Source organism: Halichoerus grypus, chromosome 8 (assembly GCF_964656455.1).
Source record: "Halichoerus grypus chromosome 8, mHalGry1.hap1.1, whole genome shotgun sequence".
NCBI classification, from domain to species: domain Eukaryota; kingdom Metazoa; phylum Chordata; class Mammalia; order Carnivora; family Phocidae; genus Halichoerus; species Halichoerus grypus.
In genome coordinates, this window is record NC_135719.1 from 61938172 (window position 1) to 61953317 (window position 15146).

The following is a 15146-nucleotide window of genomic DNA, read 5'->3' on the forward strand; positions in this document are numbered from 1 at the left end:
TCTCTCTCTGCCTGCCTCACCCCCCTGCTTGTGCTCTCTCTCTCTTTCTCTCTGTCTGACAAATAAATAAATAAAGCTTTTTTTAAAAATGGTCAATTTTATGTCATATATGTTTTACCACAATAAAAAAATGTTGACAAAAACTCTTAAAGAATATTAATCATTAGAAAGTATCTTACCTGATATCATTTTAGCTCTTTATTTGTAGCTTTGAACTATGAATAGCCCATTTCTCCAGTTCAGTGGTTCTCATAGTGTGGTCTGGGGACCCTTAGAGGTCTTCAATACCTTTACAGGAAGCTCATGAAGTCGAAACTATTTTCATAATAATACTAAGATATTTTCCCTTTTTTTGCCTTCATTCTCTCACAGTGAATACTGAAGTTCTGCAGAGGTCACATGATAACATATTATCACAAAAGACTGCAGAAGCAGATATGAGAATTCAGCTGTCTTCTTTTAAGCCAGATATTAAAGAGATTTTTTTTAAATGTGAAACAATGCCACTCTTCTCGTGAAAAGTTTTTTTTTTTTTGCTTTGGAAAATACAGTTATTTTCATAAAATATGTTATTTATGCTAACATGTAATGGAGTTATTATTTCAAATGAATTAATAAATATTTTTTAAATTTCTCCATTTGAATTGCTAATATGGAAAACAGTGATAGATAAAACCCACATAAGCAAAAGCTCTTCGGGGACGACTGGGTGGCTCAGTCGTTAAGTGTCTGCCTTCAGCTCAGGTCATGATCCCAGGGTCCTGGGATCGAGCCCCACGTTGGGCTCCCTGCTCCCTGGGAAGCCTGTTCTCCCTCTCCCACTCACCCTGCTTGTGTTCCCTCTCTCGCTGTGTCTCTGTCAAATAAATAAATAAAATCTTTAAAAAAACAAAAACAAAAGCTTTTTGGGGTTCTCAGTATTTTTTAAGAGTATAAAGATGTCCTTAGGGGCACCTGGGTGGCTCAGTCAATTAAGTGTCTGCCTTTGGCTCAGGTCACAATCCCTCCTTCTCCCTTTCCCTCTCCCTGCGCAGCTCCCCCCCTGCTTGTGCTCTCTCGCTCTCTGTCAATTAAATAAATATATCTTTTTAAAAAAGGGGGGTGGGGTGTCCTGAGACCCAACAGTTTGAGAATCGCTGGTCCAGTTTATAGGGTGATCAGACTAACCCCATTAAGATGCTAGCAAACTGACATTTCTATCCCAAAATTCTATTACCTCAGGTTTATCAATGTTTAGCCAACCTCTTCTAAATTCAGATCCCTAAAATTGTCTGTGAACGTAAACAGTTGTGTCAAATGTGGGTTAAGTAATATTTGCTGATAAATAATTCTGAACCTGCAGACTTCTGGGCCTGACTTCATTGCTACTAGATCAAAATTCATGCCTGCACATAGAGAATGGTAATTGAATATCCTAACACAAATTAGGGGTTTGGAAGGAATGTGCTCTTTAATTGTGCACCTTATTTATTCTGTGGTCACTTAAATATAACCCACTAACTATAGAGTTCTTAGTCTACTTAGACGTGCAATTTAAAATTCATTATCCAGCAGTATAATTCGCAAAGACTGTGTAAAGACTGGTTATGCAAGAGTGACATCAGAAATATAGTCATTATTTAAGGTGGGTTTTCACTCAGTCTTCTCTTTAGTTGGTATAACCATGTTTTGCTCTCTGAAAGATCCCTAAGAAAAGATGTTACTGGTAAATGCTGACTGCAAAGAAATACCTTTTCTTCCTTTGCAGGAAATCAGGTCTTATCAAATCCCCTATTGGCAGAGTGGTTAAAAACATAACCTTAGGAAGTAGACAGACCTGCATTCCAGGCTCAGCTCACATACTTAGCAGCTCTGTGACCTCAGGCAAATTGCTTACCTTCTTTAAATCTCAGTTTACCTATCAGTAAAATAGATATACTAATACCTTTATTCAATGGATTAAGTAAGAATTAAATTAAGTAATAGGTATAAAACAATAGTCCAGTGTTGAATTTATACTAAACATCTGATCAATATTAGCTACCACTTCAAATACTATTATTGGCCTCCATTACACTATTGAGCTAGTTCTATTAGAGTAAGAGAGAGAAACCAAAGGCCATCCTGCTACCATTTTTCTTCTTCCCTTAGGAAGTGCAGAGACTGACAGGCCTCAGTACTATAGAAGGGAACAAATGGGTACTCTTCGGTCTGTCCCGTAAAAGCAAAAGACAGCCAGAGGAAAGGATTAAGCCAAATCATGTCTCTTGCAGCCCCATTTCATCAATTCTAAAACGAACATTTATTTCACATTATAACACCTCTGCAACTGGGATATGTCTTACAATTGAAGGTATTGCATTTAACTGGAAGGACTTTTTCTTTCTCGGTGCTGGATAAAACAATGGCAAATTTTATAATTCGTGGCATCTTAGATTCAATGAAATACAGTAATTGAGCTTTCTACTAAAAAATACTAACAGCACCCAAATAATCCCCCAAAGTGCACCCTTAATCATTGTACTTATCATACTATCTTCTGATCTGTCCTGCCAGCCCTCAGCCCTAACAAGCTTGTCATCTGGCACACCCAGATTGGTTGAATGACTGCATGCATGGGCTTGATCTGACCTTATTCACCACTCATACTGTGTGTCTCTGAAAAAGTATAGCCAAAGGGAGTCTATTTCTCTTTTCCCGGAATCCAACAGTCTCTAATTATATAGTGTTGTTCATACTTGTTTCATACGTGTGAATTTCATCTAACCAATATAGCGTAAGCATCTCAAGATAAGGACTGAGTCAGATAAATGTTTTGCCTTCCCTATAGTCCTGGTGAAATAGTGTATATTTTCAGTGAACAATTTCCTGAAGGTTTTTTACACTACATAAGGACATATGACCATATTCTTACCAATCTGACTGCCCTAGAATCTTGGGTGACTGCCCTAGAATCTTGGGTAGGGGGTTGTTTAAATTTCATAGGCTATTCTAACAATTCAAATCACGGAGACCCTCTTCCTCCACCACTACTGGATGTTGTAGACCTTTTGTCTGGTGATCAGGAGAGTCAAACCTACAGTGAAAGAATGACAAACTATGGATCATCTCTGGCAAAGCTGTCTGTATACCACTCACAGCCCTCTGAGCCTTTTTGATCAATTCTGGAGGCCATCTTCCAGCTTCTGTTTGCTTTGCTTCTAATGAAACTGCTTTGCCAGGATTGGCAGAAATTCAGAATTGCCCCAGGGGAACCGTAGCCATTGATTGATGCGTGAATATGAAAGCCCAGCTTTTTTTACTGAAGGCTGGATAAACCCTGAGGCATGTTATGCTTTGGAGCTCCCCACAGGATCAGGCAAAAGTCAGGACCTCATAAAGTTGCACTCAAGCTTGGCCCCTTTCCCCTCTTCCCTAGTTTATTTCCTCTACTCACTTTTTAAGTGTGTCAGTAAGGCAACTAGGATCTGGATTTGATGGTGTCTGAATTTTAACATAAAAATAATGGGGAAAAATTTTGTGTTCCATGATTTAAAAGTTTACAGTACAGTAAATCCTTGTTCTTTACCCTGGGTGATTATTCTTGAAACTCACAATGGGCAATATAAAACCACCAACAAAATAAGACCTGGGGAGTCATTCTGCCCTGCCCTTCAGGAGAACACAGCTGCCCTGAGCAGGGTGATAGGAATAAGGAAACAAGAAGATGGCAAATAATAAGAATTGACCAAGCAACATTTCACAATAAATTCTATTTTATTTACAAGTTATGTTTATCTAATTTTATGTTTGACAATGGCTTTTTTTGCTGAGCATTTTCGTGACTTTTTGGAACTAAAACAATAATGCAAAATGAGTTGATTAAATCCCTAGTGCTGCCCAACATACAGTCTGTATTTTGGTAAAATGCTATAAGATCATATAATAGAAATGTGTCCTCTAACAGGCCCCAATTCCTCTCTCATTGCATCTTTTGTAATGCTCTGGTACCTAAAAAACAAATCTCAGGATCTATTCTAATGAATGGAACAGGTACACAAGATTGTACACTTTTGGCTGACAGCTTCATAAATTTGTTTCTAAAGTTCTTTAAGGCTCATAGGTGTGGTAGATGGTAGCGTGGATGGGGAAAGAGCATGGCCCTTGAAGTGAGAGAACTCTGAAACTGAATTCTTGTTCTTTTCTTTCTTTTATGGTCTTCAGCAAGTTGTTTAATCTTCCTGAATTTTGGTATTATTTTCTCAGTAAGACTGTTGTAAAGAGCAAGTTGGTACAGCCAGTTTGGAAAACAGTGTGGAGGTTCCTCAAAAATTTAAAAATAGAGCTACCCTATGACCCAGCAATTGCACTACTGGGTATTTACCCTAAAGACACAGATGTAGTGAAAAGAAGGGCCATATGCACCCCAATGTTCATAGCAGCAATGTCCGCAATAGCCAAACTGTGGAAAGAGCCGAGATGCCCTTCAACAGATGAATGGATAAAGAAGATGTGGTCCATATATACAATGGAATATTACTCAGCCATCAGAAAGGATGAATACGCAACTTTTACATCAACATGGATGGGACTGGAGGAGATTATGCTAAGTGAAATAAGTCAAGCAGAGAAAGTCAATTATCATATGGTTTCACTTATTTGTGGAACATAAGGAATAGCATGGAGGACACTAGGAGAAGGAAGGGAAAAATGAGGGGGGGAATTGGAGGGAGGGATGAACCATGAGAGACTATGGACTCTGAGAAACAAACAGGGTTTTAGAGGGGATGGGGGAGGGCAGATTGGTTAGCCTGGTGATGGGTATTAAGGAGGGCACGTACTGCATGGAGCACTGGGTGTTATACAAAAACAATGGATCATGGAACACTACATCAAAAACTAATGATGTATTGTACGGTGACTAACATAACATAATAAAATTTAAAAAAAAGAAAAAAAAGACTGTTGTAAAGACATGAATGAAATAATATGTATAGGCACACCTTGTTTTATTGCACTTTGCCTTATTTTGTCTTGCAGAAACTGTGTTTTTTACAAATTGAAGTTTTGTGGCAAACTTGTGCCAAGCAAGTCTATTGGAACCATTTTTTCCAACAGCATTTGCTCACTTTATATTTCTGTTTCACATTTTGATTATTCTCACATTTTCAAGTGTTTTCATTATTATTGCATTTGCTGTGCTAATCTGTTATCAGTGATCTTTGATGTTATTATTGGACTTTTCTTCGGGCACCATGAACTGCACCCGTATAGGACAGCGAACTTGATTGATAAATGCTGTTTGTATTCTAACTGTCCCACCAACCTGCCGTTCATCCATCTCTCTCCCTCTCATTGGGCCTCCGTATTCCCTGAGACACAACAATATTAAAATTAAGCCAATGAAAAACCTTACAATGTTCAGTGTTCAAGTGAAAAGAAGAGTCTCACATCTCTCACTTTGAACCAAAAGGTAGAAATTATTAAGCTTGATGAGAAAGGCATATCAAAAGCCCAGACAGGCTGAAAGCTAGGCCTCTTGTGCCAAACAGCCAAGTGGTGGATGCAAAGGAAGAATTCTTGAAGGAAATTACAAGTGCTACTCTAGTGAACCTATAAATGATGAGGAAGTCAAACAGTTGATAGGGAGAAAGTTTTAGTGGTCTGAATAGAAGATCAAACCAGCCATAACATTCCCTTGAACCAAAGCCTAATCCAGAGCAAGGCCCTAACTCTCTTCAATTCTATGAAGGCTGAGAGAGGCAAGGGAAAGTTTGAAGCTAGTAGAGTTTGGGTCATGAAGTTTAAAGAAAGAAGCTGTTTCATAACATAAAAGTGCAAGGTGAAGCAGCAAGTGCTGATGTAGAAGCTGCAGCAAGTTATCTAGAAGATCTAGCTAAGGTCATTAATGAAGGTGGCTACACTAAACAGATATTCAATGTAGACAAAACAGTCTTCTATTGGAAGAAGATGCCATGTAGGGCTTTCATAACTGGAGGGAAGTCAATGCCAGGCCTCAAAGTTTCAAAGGACAAGCGACTCTCTTATTCGGAGCTAATGCAACTGGTGACTTTAAGCTGAAGTCGATGCTCATTGACCATTCCAAAAATCCTAGGGCCCTTAAGAATTATGCTAAATCTACTCTGCCTGTGCTCTATCAATGGAACAACAAAGCCTGGATGACAGCACATCTGTTCACAACATGGTTTACTAAATATTTTAGGCCCACCATTGAGACCTACTACTCAGAAAAAAAGATTCTTTTCAAAATATTGCTGCTCACTGACAATGCATGTGGTAACCTGAGTTCTGATTGAGATGTACAACTAGTGTTTTCATGCCTGCTAACATGACATCCATTCTGCAGTCCATAGATCAAGGAATAATTTCAATTTTCAACATCTTATTATTTAAGAAATACATTTCATAAGGCTATAGCTGCCATAGGTAGTGATTCCTCTGATAGATCTGGGCAAAATAAACTGAAACCTTCTGGAAAGGGTTCACCATTCTAAATGCCAATAAAAACATTAGTGATTCATGGTAATAGGTCAAAATATTGACATTAATGGGAGTTTGGAAGAAGTTGATTGCAGCCCTCATGGATGACCTTGAGGGGTTCAAGACTTTAGTGGAGGAAGTAACTGCAGGTGTGGTGGAAATGGCAAGAGAACTGGAATTAGAAGTGGGGCCTGAAGACATGACTGAATTGCTGTAATCTCATGATAAAACTTTAATGGATGAGGAGTTGCTTCATATGGATGAGCAAAGAAAGTGGTTTTTAGAAATGGAATCTGGTGAAGATGCTGTGAAGATTGTTGAAATGACAACGGAAGATTTAGAATATTACATAAATTAGTTGATAATGCAGCAGAATTATCAACTAATTTGATAGGTTTGAGAGGATGGACTCCAATTTTGAAAGATGTTTCACCATCAGTGAGGTGCTATCAAACAGCATCGCATGCTACAGAGAAATTGTTCATGAAAGGAACAGTCAATTGATACAACAACTTCATTGTTGTCCTATTTTAAGAAATTACCAGAACCTTCAGCAACCACCACTTTGTGCAGTCAGCAACCATCGACATCGAGACAAGACCCTCCACTGGTAAAAGTTTATAACTCGCGAAAAGGTCAGATGATAGTTAGCATTTTTTAGCAATAAAGTGCTAAGGGATGTACATTGTTTTTTTAGACGTAATGCTATTGCAGACTTAATAGACTACAGAATAGTGTCAACATAACTTTATATGCACTGGGGAACCAAAAACTTCATTTGACTTGCTTTATTACAGTATTTGCTTTATTGTAGTCATCTAGAACAGAACCCACAATATCTCCATGAATACCACCTCTATTTGCTAGGGCAACTGTTTGCGATGTTAATCTGTATCTTGTTCTGGGGCAGTAGGTATTTTTGCCTCCCCCACCCAAGGGAAAGTAGCCAAGTTTGCCTCAAGGAGTGGTTAATGGCTTTAATGTTGTAGAGCCAAGATTAAAAGTTGCCTGACACTCAGAACACAACTCAGGCTTAGAGATGATACAGCTATATTGTTCCAGGTACTAGGAGACACCAGGGGTCGAGAGAAAAAGAAGTGGACAAAACATTAGAGAGAAAGCAATTTGGGGAACATCTCCCTATGTTTAGGGGGATGTGTTTATGGGTTCAAGAGACTCAGGGACATGTGCCCTACTCCCACACGGTAGTTGGATCCAGGGCCTCTGATGATGATGGCTGACTTGGCAGTGTGCTGCATCTCAGGGGGCAAGATGGGTGGCTAAGACTTCAAGTCTCCCAGTTGTAGATCCCTGGGCCAAGCCTTGCTTAGAAGTAGTGGAATCACTCACCCACAAGACAGTATCACCTGTAGATCTGGGTGAGACAAGCTCCCATCCTGCCTTCAACACTTTAGAGGGCCCCACTTTCGCCTTCCATGAGCTGCATCCTTCCTTATGAGGCAAAAGGTCTGCAAGGGACATGTACACCCAGAGCCCACATCTCACTCTTTTAGACCATGCTCCACATACCTGAGATCCCAGAATTCCCAGCCCCAATTACCCTGAACTATGTCCAAGTTCTGCACCAGCATCTTTCCAGGGTCCATCTTCCTAACGGCAGCCATGCACCTATGTGTACACCCTCACTTGAGAGACAGTTAAAATGTGACCTTTTGGCAGAGGTGAGGATCGGCGAACAGAGTTCATATATGCAGGCTGGACAATACACACACATGCATGCAAGTTCCCTTATTGTGCAGAACAGAGCTGGGGTGGGAAGAGAAAGAGAGCGGGCCACAGCTAGGGCCAAGAACTACCTTTCCTACATCACAAGAAGTTCCCAATTTCTTTATTCAAACTAGGCCTTCCAGCTTGTTACAAAATTATATTTATCAAGATAGAATGATAGAACCTATTTTATTTAATGGGTTTTCAGGTTGATTTATAACTTTAAAATATTTAATACATGGTATATGAACCTCTATTTGTACTCTTGTTCTAGGCCCTGTAACTTTCAGAGGTGGCCTGGGACCATAAGGAAATGGATGACAAATGCTAATGCAGTCTGAAGACCAAAGGGCCTGTCTTATAATATTCTGGAGTGTGTAGGACCTGGAAGAGGTACAGACACCCCTAATGAATCCCCCCTCCCAAAAATAAACATGGCAAATCCTGGATTTCTCATCTCCTTTGACCAGGGTGGCTTAAAGCTAGATTTAACTTCATTTAGAATAAAATAGGATAGGGAGGGCACCTGGGTGGCTCAGTTGGTTAAGCGACTCTGATCTCTGGGCCAGAAAATGATAATCCAATTGTCACCCTTCAGGACACTTTATTCAGGGAAAGATTATAGAAAGAACAGGTTTGTCTATAAGCTATCTCCTTTCTTAGCAGCCTGAGGCCTGAAGAGTATTGGTTTTTTAAATTCTTTATTTAAATTTAATTTAGTTAACATATAGTGTAGTGTTAGTTTCAGGGGTAGAATTTAGTGATTCTTCAGTTGCATATTAACACCCAGTGTTCATTATATCAAGTGCCCTCCTTAATGCCCACCACCCAGTTATCCCTTCTCCCCAACCACCTCCCCTCCAGCAACTGAAGGGTACTGTTTTAAAGCCTTTTAAAAGTCTCCATGTACTTCTGTGTTTCTCAACTCCTGCAATTTGTAGAAAATATGCCTATTCTAAGAGGACTAAAAACCACATGGTCTCTACCTTTTTGTTGGGCTGTAATCACAATTGTGGCTACAGTTTTATTAGTCTGAGTTTGACCTTCCTTCATGTTCACTAGCTTAGTGATTCAGCTATGCTGAAATTCTACTAATACCAAGCTCAGTAAGTTTCTAGTCTGGACACTGGAGGCTCCTTGCAGGCAAGAACTCTGCCTTTTGGTTTGGTATCCCTAGCACTTAGCATCCTGCCTGTTATATAGTATTGTTCAGTGAAATCCCTCCTAGAGAGAGGCTCTATTAAGAACTGCAGAGGGTCTGAGTTTTGCCCTACTTGCAAGTTAACAAGTTAGCCTGTCACAGCTTCATGGATGGTAGAAGATATGAGACTCCTGGGTCAGAGACAAAAATAGTTTATTACTCACAGCAATAGCAGTAGCTACAGTATCTGCATTTTTTAAAGCCAGTTCCCCCCAAACTTAGTTTCTACCAGGCAATGTGAATAGAGCCAGTTAATACTGGTTAACATGAAAAACTCTGAGCCGAGAGAACCTGAATCTTTGTTTGCCTGAGTTTTTATGGATTTATTTAAAACAAATAAAACTTGCGCATGAGCTGTCTATTCATTTTCTTCACTGTGCAGACTGGCATTGGGCTTGGTGACTCATGGCCAGCTGGACTGCTCTTTCCACGATGGCTTTGTGGTTCTTAAAGGAAATGTTGTAAGCAATCTCAGCACAGTAAGATTTGTTGCATAGCTGCAGCACTTCTATCTTTTTGATGTTGTAGACCAGAAACTTCTAGAAACCACTGGCCAGCCTATGCTTCATTTTCTTGTTGCTGCCATAACCAGTGTTGGGAATCAAGATCTGACACTCGAATCTTTTCTGTACCCTGTTGTCAACGCCTCTGGGTTTCTGCCAGTTATGCTTAATTTTGACGTATTAGTCTGATAGTGCCAGATGAACTTTTTGGTCTTCTTTTTGGCAATGTTGGGCTTCATGAGGGGTCTGAAAGCAGTCTTGATGCTGGGTTGGAGGTGGCTGCTCCCTCCCCTTGAATCTTTTATAATGGACAGTCAGCATGCCTGCCTTTTGCTCCAAAGGGACACACTAATGCTATCAAACATCCTTGAAAAGGTAGTCTGGAACAAAATTCAATCAGTGCCTCACTTGCAAGATGTGCAGAGACGTGAGTGGCCCACAGAGAAATGTCTCAACACATGCTGAAGGGAGGCAGAGGTGACAGCAGCCTGAATACTTGCCCTGACCACCTCAACCTCAGAAGCCTTCAAGGAAAAGCAGTTTTTCCAGTGCTTCACAAGCACACTGCTCCTTCCAGCTTCTACTTGATTGATGGTCCATTACTCCCTGCCTTGAATGCCCTCTCCCCACTTCTCTTACTGTGGAAATATTATTCATTCTTCCAGGTAAGATTCAAATTCCACTTCTCCCACAAAGCATCCCCTGACCAGCCCAACTCACGGTGATTTCTTCTTCTCTAATATTATTATCTATACCAATCATATTGATGCTTAAGAAGTAATAATAATAACAACAACAACCACATCTGACATTTGTAAATCACTTTACCTTTTACAAAATGTTTTTACATAAAATATTTCCTTTGTCCCTCACAGGAATCTATGAGACAGGCAAAAGGAAGTATTACTATTCTCAATAATAGATGAAGAAAAGCCGAGATTCAGAAACTTGCTCAAGATCTCCTAGTTTATAAGTAGGTCATCAGGTTTAGAGTTAGTTCCTGGACTCACAGCGGCTGCACTATACTACTTCTTATTGCTACTTAAACTCCCAAATGGGTTTATGTCATGTGATATTAAGTATCAGACTCGATACTTTCCCTCTGGTCAAAGATTAGGGAAGGAGAGTAAAGTTACAGCAGAGTCTAGTGGTTAAGAGTCCTGTGTCAGACAAACCTGCTGTGGAGAGATTTTTTGGGTTCACCAATATGCAGATTGCCTCTTCTTCTGGAACATGGACTAAACCACATTTTCCAGGTTCCCTTGCAGCTAGGTGGAATCATGTGACTGAGATCTACCTATGGAATATGGGCAAAAATGATGTCACTACTTCCAGGTGTAGCCATGAAACATCCTATTCAGTTTTCCATGCTCTTTCCATCACTCCATCAGGCTGGCTGATGATGGGGAGGTCTTGAAGCTACAACATGCTCAAGCCACAAAATGGAAGGGGCCTGGGTACACCAGTCACTGCTTACAGGTGAGTTGCCTAAGAGAGCCACCTGATGAGGACCATCAATGCTGCACATTGCCCCAGAAAGAAACAAATTTTACTGTGTTACATCACTGTGATTTCAGGATTGTTAAACCAGTTATCCTACTCCAATACACTTGAGATTAAATCTCAGCACTGCAATTTACCAGTGTGATGTGACCTTCTGCATGATACTTAGTGTCTACCCATTTGTAAAATGGGAATAATAATAATAATATCTGTCTCACAGGATGCTTGTGAGGATTCAATGAAATAACGTATGCAAAGGGCTTAGCATAGTGTCTAGCACATAGTATAAACGCTATTTAATCAATAAATATTAACTATTCATGTTATTGTTTCCAACACATTTTCTGCTGGTTCCAAACAGAAATTCTGCTTTTCCAGCTTGTGTTGGAGGAGAAAGGAGAGTGCTTTTTCCCACTCTGATTACTTTATGACAATGAGAATGGTTCAGAACTAGTCAGGGCTAGAATCAGTCTGCACACAGACCTTTTTTTTTGGGCACCCTGCCAATCTATCTATTCCTGCCCCTGTGGATTTTTAAATTTCAATGAGAAATAACCAAGGTGAAAAAAGAAAACCCACAAAAAGTATAAAGCTATTTCCACTGGGGGGAAAATACCCTATTTAAATCTTTGGAAAGTCTCTGCATATCATTCTAGAAATATGTATTTCTAACTAAAGGCTACATTTGGTAATACTTAGTCTGAATGTTCACAATGAATGCATCAGTTGTGTGGCTGGGTCACTTGGAATCAGACAACTAGATCTTTCAAGTTAAAAAAATCTATTCTTTGAGTGATAACGATTTGTCTGTGTAGGTACACCAATCATAACAAATGTACCACTCTGGTGGGGGATGTTGATAATGGGCGAGGCTGTGCATGTGTGGCGTGGCAGGGGGTATATGGAAACGTTCTGTACTTTCCACTCAATTTTGCTCTAAAAAACAAAGTCTCTTAAAAAAAAATTCTGTTTACCATTACTGGATTGAACTTCCCATTACAAACAGTCTAATGGGATAATTACGTTATTAAGAAGAAATTAAGATTGTTGTATCTTTAAATGATTGGCAGTGTATTCCCAGTACATTATTTTTTCTCTAGTTGGTGGCAACACACGCTTGAAGTACAGATTGAGCCACCTCTCTGACACTTGGGAAGCTGATGACAGGGCACAGAAAGGCCTGTCACAGCTGATTTCATGTTATGACTGTTTAATGTGTCCAGCCCACCCACTCTTGCAGTGGTTCAGGGAATTAAAAAAAAGAATCCCCAAGGGTATGCAGCAAGAACATTTCTTGCATGAGCAGATCAGGAAAATAAAGAACGTTTCTTTGAAGTTTTTGCTTGATGGCCCAGATTTAAATACACACTAGAAAGTAAAGATTAACTTTCATTCACCCTCTTGTCGATTATTGTGCTGCTTGCTCTCACTTTGTCTACTGAGTAAGTAAGCCTGGAAAAAACTATGGGCCCTGAAATCAGTCAGCCTCGGTTTAAATTCCAGCTTGATGCCTTGGCTAGGTTATTTAGCTTTTCAGAGACTTGCTTTGTTGTCTGTGAAACAAGAGTATAATAGCACTGATCAATGGTGAGTACCTAGGAATCGTTTTGTTGCTTTGTTGTTTTTAAAATAAGATTAAGATTCAAACTTTGATACAAACTTGGAATAAAGAAAGCACACCACCTTAAAAACTCCTGAGGGATTAATCACAAGACTAGAAAAAGGAGATTTTAATACAAACAGTCTATTTATTAACCTCTTGCTAACCCTTCACCCTTCTAACACTAAAAGTTAAACACACAATTTTAGAATGTAGACTAGTTTATCAAAATATACTACTTTACCATATTATTAAGGAACTCTGATCATGGAATTACTTGCATTTTTTCTAATTGTTTACCATTAAACATCCTATTGAGAGATTTATAAACACATGAAAATCAAAATCATTTCTATTTTCTTTTTAAAGCTGATTTACCACACAAGCATATTATGAAAAAAAGTTTCAGTGAAATTATATAAAATACCCTGAATTTATCATCTTATCCTCTCCAAGTGTTGGCCTAGTCCAAGTTAATCTATGCTCCATGGAGCACAGTGGTTCAGTTCCAGACCGACCTAAGGTTTGGTCTGAAAGTTTGGTCCTCTCTACAAGCTCAGAGAGATCCAAATCTTGGTTTGGCCTAGAAGTAATCTATACTCTCCAGAAATCCTCCAATGAGAATTTACTGGAGACAAGTTAAAATCAGAACAGTCACCAAGGTTTAGACCAGGAATCAGAATTTTTTACTTTGTGACATTCTACCTTCATTAAAAAAAAGTAAGCTAAAAAAAATATTTTGTGCATAAATGCAAGATGCAGCAGACAGTAATACCCACAACATTTTCTCCCATACTCTGCCTAGTCCATAGCAGTTGGTTAGAGCCATGTGACTAGCTCTGGTCAGTGTGCCGTGAGCAGAATTGATGTGTGTCACTTCTAGGCTGAGACAGAAAAAGGCTGGTGTCTGATTCTCTACATTTTCTTCTTTTTCCTCTCTGACTTGAGGGCCCTCATAGGTCCCTAAGTGACTATGTGGAGCAAAACCCACTGCCTACCTACCTGGAACAATGTATCAGCGAGAATTCAATTTTTGTTGTGTTAAGCCGCTGAGATTTGGGAGTTGTTTGTTATAACTTATTTTAGTCTGTCCTAATTCACAACAGTTTCCTCAATGCAACATGTTCTTTTACTATTCATGCTTTTGCACACACTGTTCTCAATGTCTAAAAAGGTCTTTGCACCTTATTCATCAATCCAACTCCTATTTACAGTCTGAGATCCAGCCCCAATATCTTCTCCTGTCAATGCAGCATGCCATATAGGGGGAAGAGTTTGGGTTTCAGAATTTGCTAGGCTCAGGTTCAAATATGAGTTCTGTCTCTTAAAAGCTAAGCAACTTTAGGAAAGTGATTTAACCTTTTTCTGCTTGAGTTTCCTCATCTATAAAGTGAGAATAATACTTCATTGGGTTTGGCACCTAGGAAAAAAATCAACAAATACTAGCCGTATTCTCAGGCGACTACTACCCCAGCTAAATTCAGATGCGTTTTCCTCTGGGTTCCCATACCACCTCTATTATAACACTTACCATCTTCCAGTATGGTTTTTGTTTTTGTTTTTGTTTTTGTTTTAGTTCAAACCCCACTTTGGGTGTAGAACCTACTTGAAAAATAAATAAATAAAATATTTTATTAAACATTTTATTTATGTATTTATTTGTCAGAGAGAGAGAGAGCGAGAGAGCACAAGTAGGGGGAGCAGCACGCAGAGCAGGCAAGAGAGAAGCAGGCTCCTAGCTGAGCAAGGAGCCCGATGCAGGACTCCCTCCATCCCAGGACCGTGGGCTCATGACCTGAGCCGAAGGCAGACGCTTAACCGACTGAGCCACCCAGGCGTCCCAATAAATAAAATACCTTTAAAAAATAAAATAAGGGGTACCTGCGTGGCTCAGTTGGTTAAGTGTCTGCCTTTGGCTCAGGTCATGATCTCAGGGTCCTAGGATTGAGCAGCCCCGAGATGGCCCCCCTGCTCAGCGGGGAGCCTTCTTCTCCCTCTCCCTCTGCTCCTCCCCCCACCTTGTGTTCTCTCTCTCTCTCTCTCAAATAAATATAAATAAAATCTTTTAAAAACATTAAAAAAGAAAATAAAAGAGAAACCATTTTAACCTACTTGCTATAAGACATCTCAGTCCTACTGTGGCCTCAGCATC

At 39.7% G+C, this 15146-nt stretch overlaps 1 long non-coding RNA gene across 2 annotated transcripts in view; it reads left to right on the plus strand.

The window, feature by feature from the left end:
• LOC118542044 (uncharacterized) overlaps positions 1–8636 on the plus strand; it is a 64664-nt gene extending 56028 nt beyond the window's left edge. For both annotated transcript variants that reach the window (XR_013450469.1, XR_013450470.1), the window contains one exon: positions 8462–8636. This is a non-coding gene — a long non-coding RNA (uncharacterized LOC118542044). The remainder of the gene's footprint in view (positions 1–8461) is intronic.
• Positions 8637–15146: the final 6510 nt, after the last annotated feature.